Raw genomic sequence first — 13,906 nt, forward strand, 5'->3', positions numbered from 1 at the left:
ATCCCCAAAAACAGTCAGGAGAAACGACGCTCAGGGTGATGCTTTGGTGAGTTATGAAGCATAATACACGATTAACAACTGGCCGAGGGGCAAGTGTGTACACCTTACTACTAATGCTGCTACCACTACTACTGCTACTACTAAAGCCTCGCAACTACTAACACTGACATCTCATTGCAGCACACGTTAGCCTCCTGTGCAGGTTTTGGATGGAGTTTGGATGGAGCAGCAAGACGAAGAAGCAGAAGCAAATAGGCACAACAACCCGGCTTACAACCACTTTTGCCCATAAACACAACCATCTCAAGCGGCGGCCTGCAGCATGCATGTGCAGCAGCTTTCACTCTTTTTCACACTCTAGAGCGTTTCCTTTTCAAAACCCGGCACACGTTCGCCGTGTTGCCCACACCACCTCCCTCGTGTGTGGTTCTCCCGTCAGCAACTACACCAGACCCCACATCCCCAGCCATGTGCTGCACCTGCTCTCATTTTGATTTGATCCGATTCGGGTAAAACTGCAATGCACCTACACACACACACAGGTGCACTTTTTCATGCTGCTGATGTTGCTGGCCGTGTGTGCAATGGCAAACGTTACTCCATCGAGGATCCAGTTGCCCGAACCTACCCTACCGTAAAGCTGGTCGATCTGTGTTGCTGCTAGCAGTAGGAGAAGCATATTTTGTGCGATTTTTATTATGAGCGACAAGGGCGCTTGCTTCGTTCGTCCCACCCGCTGCGCGCGATAAGCACTGGGCGTGGGTATGGTGCGCGTCCAAGACCACACTCCGAAATTGCCGCCTGCTCCTTCCTCAGCCGTGTCCATCGGAGCCGGCCATAGGGAACCCGTTTGCTGGTAACCGATTTCGGAACCAACCAGTTCTTCTTGGTGACGGTCTGTGTGTGTTTTTTACACAGTAGGACTTTAGGGCACTGTACGCGGACTTTGATTTCCAGGCGGACACAAGGGGGTTCAGGTTGATACAATTTTGCCAATAACCCCCTCCGCGAGCGCACTAATTACTGCCTTTTATAAGACAAATCAACGTGAGTGATGTTAATGCAATTTGCCGATCTCAAGCTTGTTGCTCGGAGGTGTCTCGTTATGTAGAAAAACAGGGGTTGATTGTTGTTGCATGGCTTTTTGATAAGGCGCCTTCTTGCCGTACTGCCGTTGCTAATAGCATCCAAGCAACATCCACCCAACCCAAACGCCGCGCATCATCCATCTCACGCAACTGCAGCTTTTTTTGTGTTCGCTTTAGAGACACAACGCTTTAATGTACGCGCGGCCCGCCAGCAACATTGACCCCAAAAGCGGCGAGTCGATTTTAATCGTGCACGGTAGTACGACCACCCCACTCACCCAATGTTGGGTGGGATGGTGTGCGCTGTATGGCGGTCGTGGCGAGGATGATGCCTCACCGAGTCGTCGCATCATCGTTAACATGTTTTTTCCACCCCTTTTTCTTCTATGTTTAATATAGCCCTTCTTCTTCGTCGTCTCCCTCTCGGTTGTTAATCGTGTCGTGAAATTTACCGTTGCTGCTTAGGTGCAGCATCGGTTTTTGGCGGTTTCCCTTGGTCGCTGTATGTGCGGTACACACAGCAAGACAGCAAGGCGGCAAGCAATTGTGTGGGTCAGTTGTGGCTGATGTTGTTGGCTACCGCGTCGCGAAGGTGACAGGCGGTTGTAATGCAACATCAAGTTGCGAGATGAGGTTTGGGTTGTGGAGTGTGGTCCTCTTCTTCCCCGTTTTTCGATGTTGTGTTTAAACAAGGTTTTTTGCCCGTTAACAAGTAGAGTTCATGAGGGTCAAAATGATTATGCTGTGTTATGCTTTTCAAAAGACAAAATGCATCCCATAAAGCACATTAATTCTCTGAACCTTCCCCATTTGCTGTATCGAGTCTTTAAAAAGTCAAGATTTCTCGAAAACAAAAAATACCCCCCACACTACTCCATGAAGCGTGGCGAATGCGATACGGCTCAACGGCTTTAGAACATGCTAATTACATTAACAGAAAAGGTTGCTGCTGCTGTTCCCCTTTGGGGTTGAAGGGGGGCGCCATTTTGACAAACTGTGTTGGCGAATTAAGTTGTCGTGTACACCTCCTGGATTAGCTGACGCACCGCCCTTGGGTGAGGAGGGTGCACCGACCCTGCCCCACCGAAGAAGGTGGTGAAGAGAGCAGCACCAATTAGCAATTCATAATGGTGTGCAGAGCCACCGCGGTTTTGCTGTCACGAATGGGTGCGTGCGGTTTTACATTTTACAGAAGCAAAATGTTTCGTTTGGATTGTTTTTTTTTTGTTGTTGCTTTTTTAACGATGTGTGTAGGCATTCGTTTTGATTCAAACAGAGTTGTGAAATAATGCGGAACAGGAAATACAAAGGTTCCTTATCTGTGCTTGTTCTACAGTATTGTAAAACAGATTGAAGATGGATATTGGTTGTAAAAATGAATGCTTCATTCGAATAACAGGGTTGTAATATTCTTACGTTCGTTAGGAATTCTAATGACAACATTCCGAGTATTTTGACCTTGGTTGTAAAACCCTTTCAGGTAGGGTCATGACTTAAAATTCAATCTGGTTTATAAGTGCTTGATTTGAAGGTTTCATTAAAAATATTATACTTTAAAATTACTAGAGGTTGAAAATAGGAAAAATAAAGCAATTAAACAATTCGAGAGAGATTTCCTAATATTTAGTACTATTTAAAAAAAATAACTAATCAATTTCATCAAATTGTTACTGAGGTGTAGGATAGTGAATCGACGTCTTGTGATTCGAATCTCGGCATCATCTACTTCATATATAATAAGGGAGACAGGTTGCACTGCAACAACTACAGGGGTATTACGATGTTCAATACCGCCTATAAAATATTCTTCCTGATCCTTCAGGATAGTCTGAAATTATCAAAAAAATAATAAACTCCTGATCAGATCTTTACAATGCAGAAGATCTTGGAGAAGATAGCAGAATACAGACACGACACGTACCATCTCTTCATTGACTTCAAAGCTGCATATGATAGCAAAGTCAGGGTAAAACTATACGACGCTATGAGCTCTTTAGGAATTCCGCCCAAACTGATAAGGCTAGTTAGAATGACTATGACCAACGTCACTTTCCAGGTGAGGATGAGGGACGGGCTTCCCTGTCTCCTATTCAATCTGGCGCTAGAGAGGGCAATCCGTGACTCGCGGGTGGAGACTACGGGAACCATCTTCTATATGTCAACCCTGATCCTGGCATACGCTGATGATATCGACATCATTGGTCTGCGGCTTTCCTATGTAGCAGAAGCCTACCAAGGGATCGAGCAGGCGGCAGAGAACCTCGGATTGCAGATAGGCGTGACGTGAAGATAGATAGGTGAATGCACTTTTGAAGTCGTCCCACAATTCACCTATCTCGGGTCAAAGGTCAGCAACGACAATAGCATGGTAGCTGAGTTGCGCGCAAGGATACTGGCTGTCAACCGGTCTTTCTACGCTCTGAGAAATCAGTTCACCTCAAAGAACCTGTCGCGACGGGCGAAGCTGGTACTATAGAGCACCTATATAGTACCGGTACTCACATACGCCTCTGAGACATGGACACTGTCCGAAACCCTCTTAGCCACGTGCGAGAGGAAGATGCTCAGAAGGCCGTTGGAGGATGGAGGAGCCGTTATAACGGCGAGCTATACGAGAAGTACGGTGATCTCTAGTGTTTTTCTAATAAAGTCTTTTAGGCCTTGCACAAGAATAAAGGAGGCGTAGTACGGATCGGAAGACGAAGGCGCGAGACCGTCAGCGGGTTCGGGCACTCCTGAGTAAGACAAAGTTCGCAAAGCGGTTGTAGCGCCGGATAAGTAAGTAAGTAAGTAAGTACACTAATCAATTTAAACTAATTTTGCTTTTTTTTTGTTAACTTAATAAAGTTCCAGTACCTATGCTGGAATGATTGCAATTTTATTTATACATTTATTTGTATAAAATACTTTATTTGATGTCTAATTACTACTCAATTACATTGTTCTACAGCAAAATAATCAATATAACATTATTTATCAAATTGAATAACTCATTTCTAATTGTATTTAAATAAATATTAAAAAACTGGTGACTGGTGAAAAACTTGTTCATAATCTTTGTAACGATTTAAATTAGTTAATTCCTACACAATTATTTTTCTGTGTTATAGTCTCAGGAAGAGAAATACATTTAAACACCAAACCCCCCCATACATGACCCGCCTTAACCCGCAACCCTTTGTATTACTAACACACAAGCAACGTTCTCTAGTGTCTGCGCGCTGACAACAGCCACTTCACAAAAGCTTCTCCTAATTGTCACGTGTGGCTGCACGTTTCCTCTCGAAAGCGGTAAAAAGCGGCAACGACAACAAGAAAAAAGTGTGCGCATCACGACGCTCCCTAACAAGGTACTTCAAGACGTACATCATTCTACCGAAAGATGATACAACACCTCGCCTCTCTTGTGCTCTACCTTCCTCCTCCACTGATCACACCACAACCGTGTGGAGTACACACCTACATGGACGGAATGCACCTAAAAGTAAGCTAATTACAAAGCCAGAACCAGATGTGTGTGTATGTTTACAAAACAAAACACTGTGGAGAGACGCACACGGTGCTCCAAGAAGCCTCCCCCCACAAGTACAAGCAGCAGCAGCTGACGGGATTCTAATCAACACACACACACACACACACACACATAACCACAACCCTGGAGGGTTGGGGATGGTAACGGTTTCAACACACCGGAGTAGAGCAATGTGTGCGTTATCAAGGCGATAAGGAGGTAAACAGAGCGCGTTAGCAAAGCGCGTCGCACGTTCCAAATTGCAGTAGGCCGCCAGTCACACAGACCCCGTTTGACGTTTAGTGCACAGTGTGTGTTGGTGCGTAGCTGGAGCGACTCGATGTTGCTAGTGAACGAGTGAGAGTTTTAGGCGATTCTTTTTTAGTGCCGCGGATGGAAGGAATGATTTTGCGGGTAGAATCGAACCGAGCAGCACCGGCAGTCCGATGGGAGAGTGCGTCAAGTCGTGTTGCTACTGTTGTGCCTCGTGCTACAACACACCGATCTGCTGTGTTGGAAGGTAAGCATTGTGGGTTGTGATGGAAATTGCGCAAATACTAATGTTTTTTTTGTTTTCGGGGTTCCGTTTGCAGTCTGTGCTGCGTGCTGATACCGCTGCTCGGGCTGCTGGTGATTCTGTTCGGCGCAGTGTTTGGCATGATCGTTGGCATAGCCTGGCTGACACAGCACCACACCGAACCGGCGACCGTCAACCGTATGCTTGCGATACTGGCAAACAGCTCCGCCGTGGAGTCTTTCACCGCGAGCGAACAAAGTGTTGTGGAATAGGCGCTGGATGGTGGAGGAGTTGTTATCAATCCATTATCAAGGTAGTGTACCGCAAGCAAACATACACACACTGAGCTGTATTGGCACAGGGCGTGCTGTATCGCTGTGCTTTCAAATCAATCGGTACATTACGTTAAGTGCACCATCACTTTCCTTGCAGTACTTCCGACACAACACGACCAGCGGTGTCAACACACAAAAAAGCATCATTAGAGCAACTTTGTACGCTAGGTCTTTGCCGTACAGCAACAACACCCCCGGGGGGCAGGTATTGCCGTTTTACGATGGGAAAACCTTCAGCCATCACCTCTTCTTGTTAACGAAAAATGCGTAACCATTCCCCCCCATTAAGGTCAAGCGTAACTCATTGCTCATCCATTTTGCAGACTGGCATGGTTCTCGGATGGTCAAGGAAAATGCGTGCGGTGCGGCAGATGCCACCTCGGAGATTAGATTGCGGAGATCGATTGGCCGAAGCAGTAGCAGCACTTCACGATACACAGGCCGGCATCATCGTTAGCTGACACATACACAAACACACTAGCATACGTATAGGATATAGGTCAATAGGTCTAGCAAACTGTAAGAAGGGTCTTAGCATAATTAGTATGCAGATTGCGAATGCGATCACCGATCCGCCTAAAAGAGGGAGAGAGAGAGAACAAAACAAAAAACAAGATTGATGATGGTTTTGAGGCACCGTTTTGTACTGCGTGTGAAACGCAACTGGCAGGAGGTTCAGGTGGGAGGGTTTTGGTTTGTTCTTATCAGCAAATCGAAGATTTAGCCCAACGATAGTGCGCATAAAAGGTTCCGATCTTACGCAAAGCAGACACCTCAAAACAAACCCTTTTGCCCCTCCACCGCAAACACCACCACCACCACCACTACCACCACCACCAGCTGGCCTGCATTAGAGCAGGTTGGTGGAAGGTTTAATTGATCGACGGTTGTGCGGAGAAAATCGTACGCTCCAATTAGGCTTGGCGATGTGCACTTGCTGCCCTGGACAGCCCCAATATAAACTGGCAGCATAATCGAAGCAGAATTGTACCTGTCGGTGTGCTTGTGTGTGTGTGTGTGTGTCTCTATGCGCAATAATTTCTCCCTCTTGCCGACAAAAACCACCACCAGCACCGCTCCATGCTGTCACTTTCACATGACATGGCACTGAGACATGGTTTTGGTTTGCATCTGTTTGCCTTCCTCTTTGCCTGGTGGTGTGCGGCGGGACGGCTTACATAAGCGCCGGTGTGTTGCAGCTGCCCCTGCTCCACAAACTGCTGTTGCTGCTGCTGCTGCTGCACCACATAAAACGGTACCACCACCACCAGCACCAGGCGCAAGCGCGCGCAACCGGCCTGGGCAAAACAATTCCCAATCCGGTGGCTCCAATTTCCCACCATCCACGGGGTGCACCAAAGAATTTACGGCGGAGGAGGAGAAGCAGGTGCAAACATCAAACCCAAAACCGATGTGGGATGGATGGACGACGGTGTCATTTCGGTTTCGTATGGTTTGGATTTAAAAAATTCATTTCTCAACGCATTTTCTTTTTTTCCAGGCAGAATTGGGCGTTGTGTTGCGTGGAGTAGTGTGCAATCGTTTTCGATGTGTGCCCCTTTAATTTGTACGCATAATATTTACGCGCAAATTGGCACTTTCTTTTGGCTCGCTCCACACGGTTTGGCATGATTGATCGGCACGGATAGCAAGTGCTTACCACGCCGTGTGTAGGATTGGGTGTGGTTTTGAGGGAAGAAATTTAAATTTAAGCGTAATTTTGTGAATACTAAATAAGCGGTCCTGCCCGGGAGGGCGGGTCACAAAGTCGTTATCAAGGAGCAATAGGTTAAGAAGCGGTGTTGTTGTGAAAGGAGGTTTAGAACCAGCAAAACACACCGAGCTACGGATTATAGCCATTTCACAGCCTGTTAAGGCAATCATTCAATTAAAGGTGATATAGTTTAACAACACTTTGACCTACTTTAAAACAAAATAAAATCAGAATAACAAGCAACCACCAACAAGGATAATGTAAAGGTGCACCACCCTGAAAGCACAACAGAAATAAATCACCGTTAGCAAAAGTGATTTTAATCCACAAAAATACGTTTCCCGTTCCTCTTTCACGAAACGAAACGACATGCTCATAATACGCACAAGGTCCCCCAGAGGAAGCAAGGGGCACTTATGTCGACGACCATTATGGCACGGGTCCCGCGAGCGCTGGTAACATATTCATTACAATCCAATCCCTCTGCCTGCTGCCTGCTGCACTGTGCCTGGGGTCGCATTGTAAGTGCGTATCGACTTACACGCGTCAATTGCCGCACACAACACACTGACTCACCACCGAATGCAGGAAGGATCCCCCGAGGAATTGACCCCTGCGCAGGAGGGGTTAAAGCATCCAATGGTTTAAATCACCGAGAAGATTTTTAAGTAAGCGCCTTACAAAGCGTCCCCGTTCGGTTGGTGCGTTGCATGCGTCATAAAGAACGCACCATAACGCTTGCACGGACAGTGTACCGTCCAACATAGTGTACCGGTTTTAAAAGGGATAAAGCGACGGCATAAGTTGACGGCTTTACTACACCACTGTACTGATGTGTTTTATTTTTCACCGTACACACTCGCGCCCGGTGTAAAATTTGTCGTCAATTTTATTGCACCGCTTCGTGGGCCGTAAAGCTTAATAATATTAAATCAAACAGCAGAGCGTCCGTTTACACGACGAGCGACGCTCGCTTGCGCTAGCTCCTGCGACATAAAACACGGCTGTGTACTGTGTTTACAGGGATGTACCAAATCGGGTATTTTTTAAATTTTAAGAAAAAAATCCCGGTAAAAACGATATTTTTCTGGGTATTTTTTGGTCTCTATGAAAAAGCTACGATGGAACGGTCTCCAAAGGAAATTTGAAATATTAGTGGACATGTTAACAAGCATGGATGCACGAAGTTTAAATGATTCCAGAACATATCTTAAATGAAGGACATAGAAAACAAGAGTGCTACCTCTTCTAACTGAAAGCGCTTAAGCACTTGTATTAGTGATGGGTTAATATCCGCACTGAACTCGCACCAACGTGTTGGATTCGCTTATGCTTTTTTGCACCTACTGATGAACGTTGAGGCGTGCAATGAATCATAGGTGCCATCCCTAAATTCTACGATTGCTCGTAGATAGCGTCAGTTTATATGTATACATCATATGTAGATAAGTGGCAAAATGGTTTAATATAAGTGGCAAAAATTAAAATTCCATTCAAAGTTCCATGCATTCGAAAATACCCAATATTTATCCGGGAAAAAACGAACTGGAAAAAAAACCCGGTAAAAACCCAAAAATCAAACTCCAGATAAAAAGGTATTTATCCCACGGTACAACACTGACTGTGTAGCATGTTTAAGCCTCCCGCGCGTTAAACGGTAACCGAGTGGAGTTGTAAAAATGCACTCCAAAATCGGTTGCGTAAAGCCGCCGATGCCACCACTCGTTGTTGGATCGTCCCAAGAAAACAAAAACAAGGAGCAGGGAAAATGCTCCACTCTCACAGCGGCTTCCTAGAATCCGGACCGAAAACCGTGTGGGAATTGTATGGATTGCTCCTTGCATCTCTTCAATTGCAACGAACGCATCGGAGTTATGTGATCTCTTCCCGCGCACCCGCGACTTCTTCAGAAAACCGTTTAAAATGGTAGTTCGGCTAGAGCAGGCGCATCGTTAAAACCCGGCGGGAGGACGCGACACAAGACACTAAACAACGCTCCCGGCGGTGCTCGCTCCGGGATGAAATGAATACTCGTGCTCTGCGGGGCAACAAAATTGGCCACGGTTGGTGTTTGCCAGGTACTGGAAGTGGTTCGGGAAATGTTCGCAGTTGGCCCACACTGTTGACTGCCAATTTTGCACTGCGCAAGGGGAGGGAGTGTGTTCCCCTTTACGAAGCGTTTTGATGGGAAAAGTAAAAACTCATCCAGCTACAAAAAAAAGCAAAAAACTCTAAAGCCAAATCTGTGTTGCCAAGGAGTTGGGAAGCTTCTACTCCTCCTCCTCCTTGTGTTGTAAACTACGATGCAGGAAAAGTGCAATGAAATGTGTGCACTGTGTGTAAAAAAACACGAGCAACAGACACACAGGGGGAGGGCGAGGGTTGTATAACATCCTGGAACGGCGTCAAACGGTAGCGTGACACCGCTTACACCGTGGCTCCCAGGGGGTGCCTCTTGCACACAAACACACACACACACACAAGCAGCGGGGGAAAAATGGGCCACTTTGAGCTCAAGCCCAGGCCCGGGTTCGATGTCACGCAATAATGGCCGCTTGAAGGTCGTTTCGAGCCGGCTGCGGGACGGCGGGAGATGTGTTGTGGTCCCGGGTGCACGCTTGCAAATCACTGTTTGGATCGATAGTGACGGCGCAGTGGTGTGACGGTCGGAGGGTGGGTGGGTTTAGTTACGGATTGTGTGGTGGTTTGCGCCCGCGCGCGTGTGTGTGTGTGACTTATTCGCGTAAACCCTTGCCGCAGCTTTAATGTCTGCAAAAATGGCTACTTTTCACCAGGCAACTGTCACCGAAGGCAGATCAGATCTATGTAAACAACGCTTTGACAGCTCGTCTTGTAGTAGCTGTCAGTGGTAGCCTACCATGATGTGGCGAACCGCTTTAGTACTAATGGAGAATTCAAAGATGTCGTTGTGTCTATCGATCCAGCGAGTTGCTCACGAGCATTGAAACTATAACTATCCGTACGCACAAACAAACACACACAAATCCATCTAATCAATACTAAATCAATGCTCAATTCAACCTAAGACACCGCGTAGTGGAGCGCGTTTATGTAAATGTGGAAATTCAAATTCCACAATCTCTCGGGTGTATTGGTGTGTCGGTGGATCGAGAACGATCGAAAGCCCGTAACTTCTCCTTGCACCTACTACAACCCCCCCCCCCCCCTCCCCGGTTCAAAAGGTGCCAATGTCTTCGTCGCCATCGTCGATCACTGAAGATGGAACTCCTCGGGAAGGGGAGAGACACCGTGGAAGATGTCTCCACCATCGTAGCCCCAGCGCCTCATTTCCAAACAGGGTCGTCCTAGTAGGCTGGTGGTCGTGATCTTCCTCGGCACACCGAGCCAAGGTAGTCGATGGACACACACACACACACGGACAATAGCTGTATATATGTGAGTGGCTGGGGATCCACAATCTCTATTGCTCTGCGCCAAATGCCAAATGTTGTTGCGCATCTTCACCCGCGAACGCATTTGGCTCCACGGCACATGATGTACGCGCACGAAACTTGCCCGGCAACAGGTTTTTCCCCCGATGCTCCCCCATGTGCTCAAGGTGGGGATTGACTGGTTTCGTTGAAGCATTAAAACCCCATCAGGCATCACAAACGACATCTGTGCTGGGAGCTGGTGGTTCTTTTTTTTTAATATTCCAAAATATTAACTCCCTTTTTAGATAGACCTGTCCTTCCTTCGATCAAGTCATCGGCGCTATTTTTAGCCACGGATTTGAATTCCCCTCTATCGAATGCTATATAATCTGTCTTTGCATTTCTCAACGTCTGTCTCAATTCTACTTCGAAGCTTCGAAGCGGTTTCGGGGCTCCTCGCACTATCATTTACAAGGTCGGGGACAGATGACTCATGACATCTTAGCGATTAGTAGCAGCACCGGCGTGAGTTACCACGCGATTCTGGCCCGTAAAAACCGGTCCAACAGCCGGTGATCTTCACTTGGAGAGATGGAAGCATTCTAACATATTGCTGGTAGAATGTGACATTTGCTTTTTCGATTGATGCCACAGCTCTCCCTCGTCCAGCGTCATGCCCGTCATGCCACCGTGAAGGCAACTCCCCCCTCGCGAAACGCTTTACTAACCTAATTCACACATTAGGCAATTACGCAATCGGAATGTCTGTGGTGGCTGATGTGGAGGGTTTCCCTTTTAGCCGACCTATACGTAGGTTATTTTTTTATGTTACTTCTTCGTTGTTTCTATTCCATGTTTTGAGCGTTCAATGAACAGTTCAACTTGCGCATACCCGCACACACGCGAGCGGAGCTTGGAGAGCGCACTCTCGTTACGCAGTGTAACAAGCGACGCGGGCAAAAGCAATACCCCCCCCAATCACTCCAAACAGATCGCCCCAAACTCGGCTGCCGGGGGAGTCGTCGTCGTCGTCGGTGTGATCTTCACTCTCCGATCACGACATCATCTTCTTGGGGCTTGGGGCTGTTGGGAGATGAGTACACACGGGAGACGGGACAAGGGCGGGAGATTGGAAGGCTGAGTCGTCCTCCCTCTCCTTCTTCTTCGGCCGCCCGATCTTGGCCCAAAGCCTCGGCCGAATGGAATTAAATGTTTTGCCCGACTGTGCGATGATGGTGAAGATCATCTCGAAGCGTACGATCTTCGATCAGCTTGTGCAAATGTGAATGTGTGTGTGTATGTTTCAGTGAGTTTCGATGTCGAAAATCAAGCAGAGGCATGTACTAACAACGTTCGCTGTACTAACAACATTGCCGCTTGTCACGCTAATCTCCTACACTTGCGGTGGGCATTAACATTGCGTCGTCGTTGTCTTCGTGTACAAACACACACAGAAAATCACACACATATTTAAAGCCACCAACAACACAACACATTGCTAGAAAAGTCAAGTTGGCAGTGTCCGAAACCCGTTCGATTTTTGAACTTTTACACCCATCGCAAAAGATCAAGTACACAGCCCGCTGTTGACCCTCGGCGATAAGATTCCGCCGAAATCTCCAGTGACACTGGTACAGCTGTGTGCGTTTGCTACAACTAACCCCAACAGAAAAGAAGCAAGAGACGTACTTTGGCAACAGTCATCATCATTGAGGATACATTAATAGTACACTACCGACCGACAGCTAGTCAAAGCTTTCAATTGACGAGAGGTGCCTCGTCAAAAAATTAGCTCCAGGCGACGAACCGCCGCCCGAGCGACATCGATTGAAAGGATCAGTAGCGCAAAGGCTTTTGATGCGATCGTTTCTTTTTTCTCTGTGTTTCATCTCAAGAAGCCTTCTGTCGTCGATTGCGAAAAAAAAGATGCCTCAGCCCTTCCCCCTCAGTTTCGGTACATAGTACCTAGTTTTTCTAAGAGGAGCAGTAGGAGGCCTTCCTACGTCATCCAGCATGTGCTTACAAGATATACAGTGATGCCTCCGCACAGATATTGTGTGACGCCTTTGCACGGTGACAGAATAAACAACAGAAGTTGGGCAAATATTATCGTTTGCTGCTGCTGCTGCTGCTGTTAGGCACCAGCACCACCACCTTTGTGACAGTTTTTTTCTTGTCCACTCGCACACACCTCCAGAGAGATGCTGCTTTCTTAACCTTGAAGCTCTTTCGACTGAGGAGCCATTCAAAATGGGCCCGCAATGTGCAATTGTAGTAGATTATATCATCATCGCACTTGGCAGTGGTGCTCTGCCGCCGGTCTCCCGCATGCACACCTTTCTAAAGCGATACATTTATGGTGCGCCGATCAGCATCATCCTTCTCCCGAAAACTGAAGTAACGAAAAAAATAAAACAAAAATAGCACAACGAAACACTCGCACCAGCAGCAGCACTTCAAAGCGGGCCCAGAGCGGCGTCGTGCCGGCATCCGAAAGGTAACTATCAGTTTTGTCCGAAGGGGAGCGCAAAAAAAAAAACGGGACACCTCAACCACCGTCCGAACGCGGACCGGACGACTTCTTTTGCCACCCGCCGGCCGCGCGGGAGAAAGACGAACCGATTCCCACGATACAAATATGGCCTGAATGTGCTCCTGTCAGCGTGCAGCAAAATTTGCAATCTCCTCGAGTCGCCATGCCGTTGTCTTTTTTTGCTTTTAAGGGACCATCACCTCAAGCACCACAGCAGTTGGACATTAGACCATTGTCCGCCACGCCACGCTGGGCTGATGGGGTGGGGTTTTGCTGTGTGTGTCTGTGCTGTTTTGCTCCCTTTTTGCTTGCCCTGCCTGCCCTGGCTATATGGAGACGCACTTTTTCTGCTGCTGTTGTTTCTTCCTTTCCTCTTTCACATGGGAACCTCCAACGGGCGGTTATATTTATGCTCACAATACGCGCCGCCCGCAATCCCACAGCCATGCGCGCGAGCGGTGGACAAACAAACAAACGACTTCTGCGACCGGGGCGCGCAACAAGTGACGAACCTTCCCGCGCAAGCGTCGCAGAAATTTAACCTGTTTGAAGCGAGATGCGAAAGTGGTACCGGGTAGAGGACACACGGCCTTAATTATGCATGACAGAGTGGCCACACGGGCGAACGATACGCGAGCTGGCCGACTGGGGCGAAAAATAGCGAAAGAGCGCGACGAGTGTCTTGTTGCTTAATTATAGCATTAGGCTCTTTCGCTCGCTTTCCGGATACCGTGGGCCCGGATATGTTTTTCGTCCGGAAAAAACGGAGAATCTTGACATGGGACATCCTCCTCCTGCTCCCCCCCTCCGTCT

The 13,906-nt window shown here is 47.6% G+C and overlaps 1 protein-coding gene and 1 long non-coding RNA gene across 7 annotated transcripts in view; one reads left to right on the top strand and one right to left on the bottom strand.

Annotated features, from left to right (window-relative positions):
• The window catches only part of LOC121600654 (transcription factor SPT20 homolog), an 84,331-nt gene that overhangs the window by 65,970 nt on the left and 4,455 nt on the right, over nt 1-13,906 (bottom strand). The gene's annotated exons all lie outside the window — the stretch shown is intronic.
• On the top strand, nt 4,677-6,216 carry LOC121600659. Its single transcript, XR_006005856.1, has 4 exons — nt 4,677-5,119; nt 5,193-5,429; nt 5,549-5,656; nt 5,775-6,216. It is a non-coding gene; the product is annotated as an uncharacterized LOC121600659 (long non-coding RNA).

This window comes from Anopheles merus, chromosome 3L (assembly GCF_017562075.2).
Source record: "Anopheles merus strain MAF chromosome 3L, AmerM5.1, whole genome shotgun sequence".
Lineage (NCBI taxonomy): Eukaryota > Metazoa > Arthropoda > Insecta > Diptera > Culicidae > Anopheles > Anopheles merus.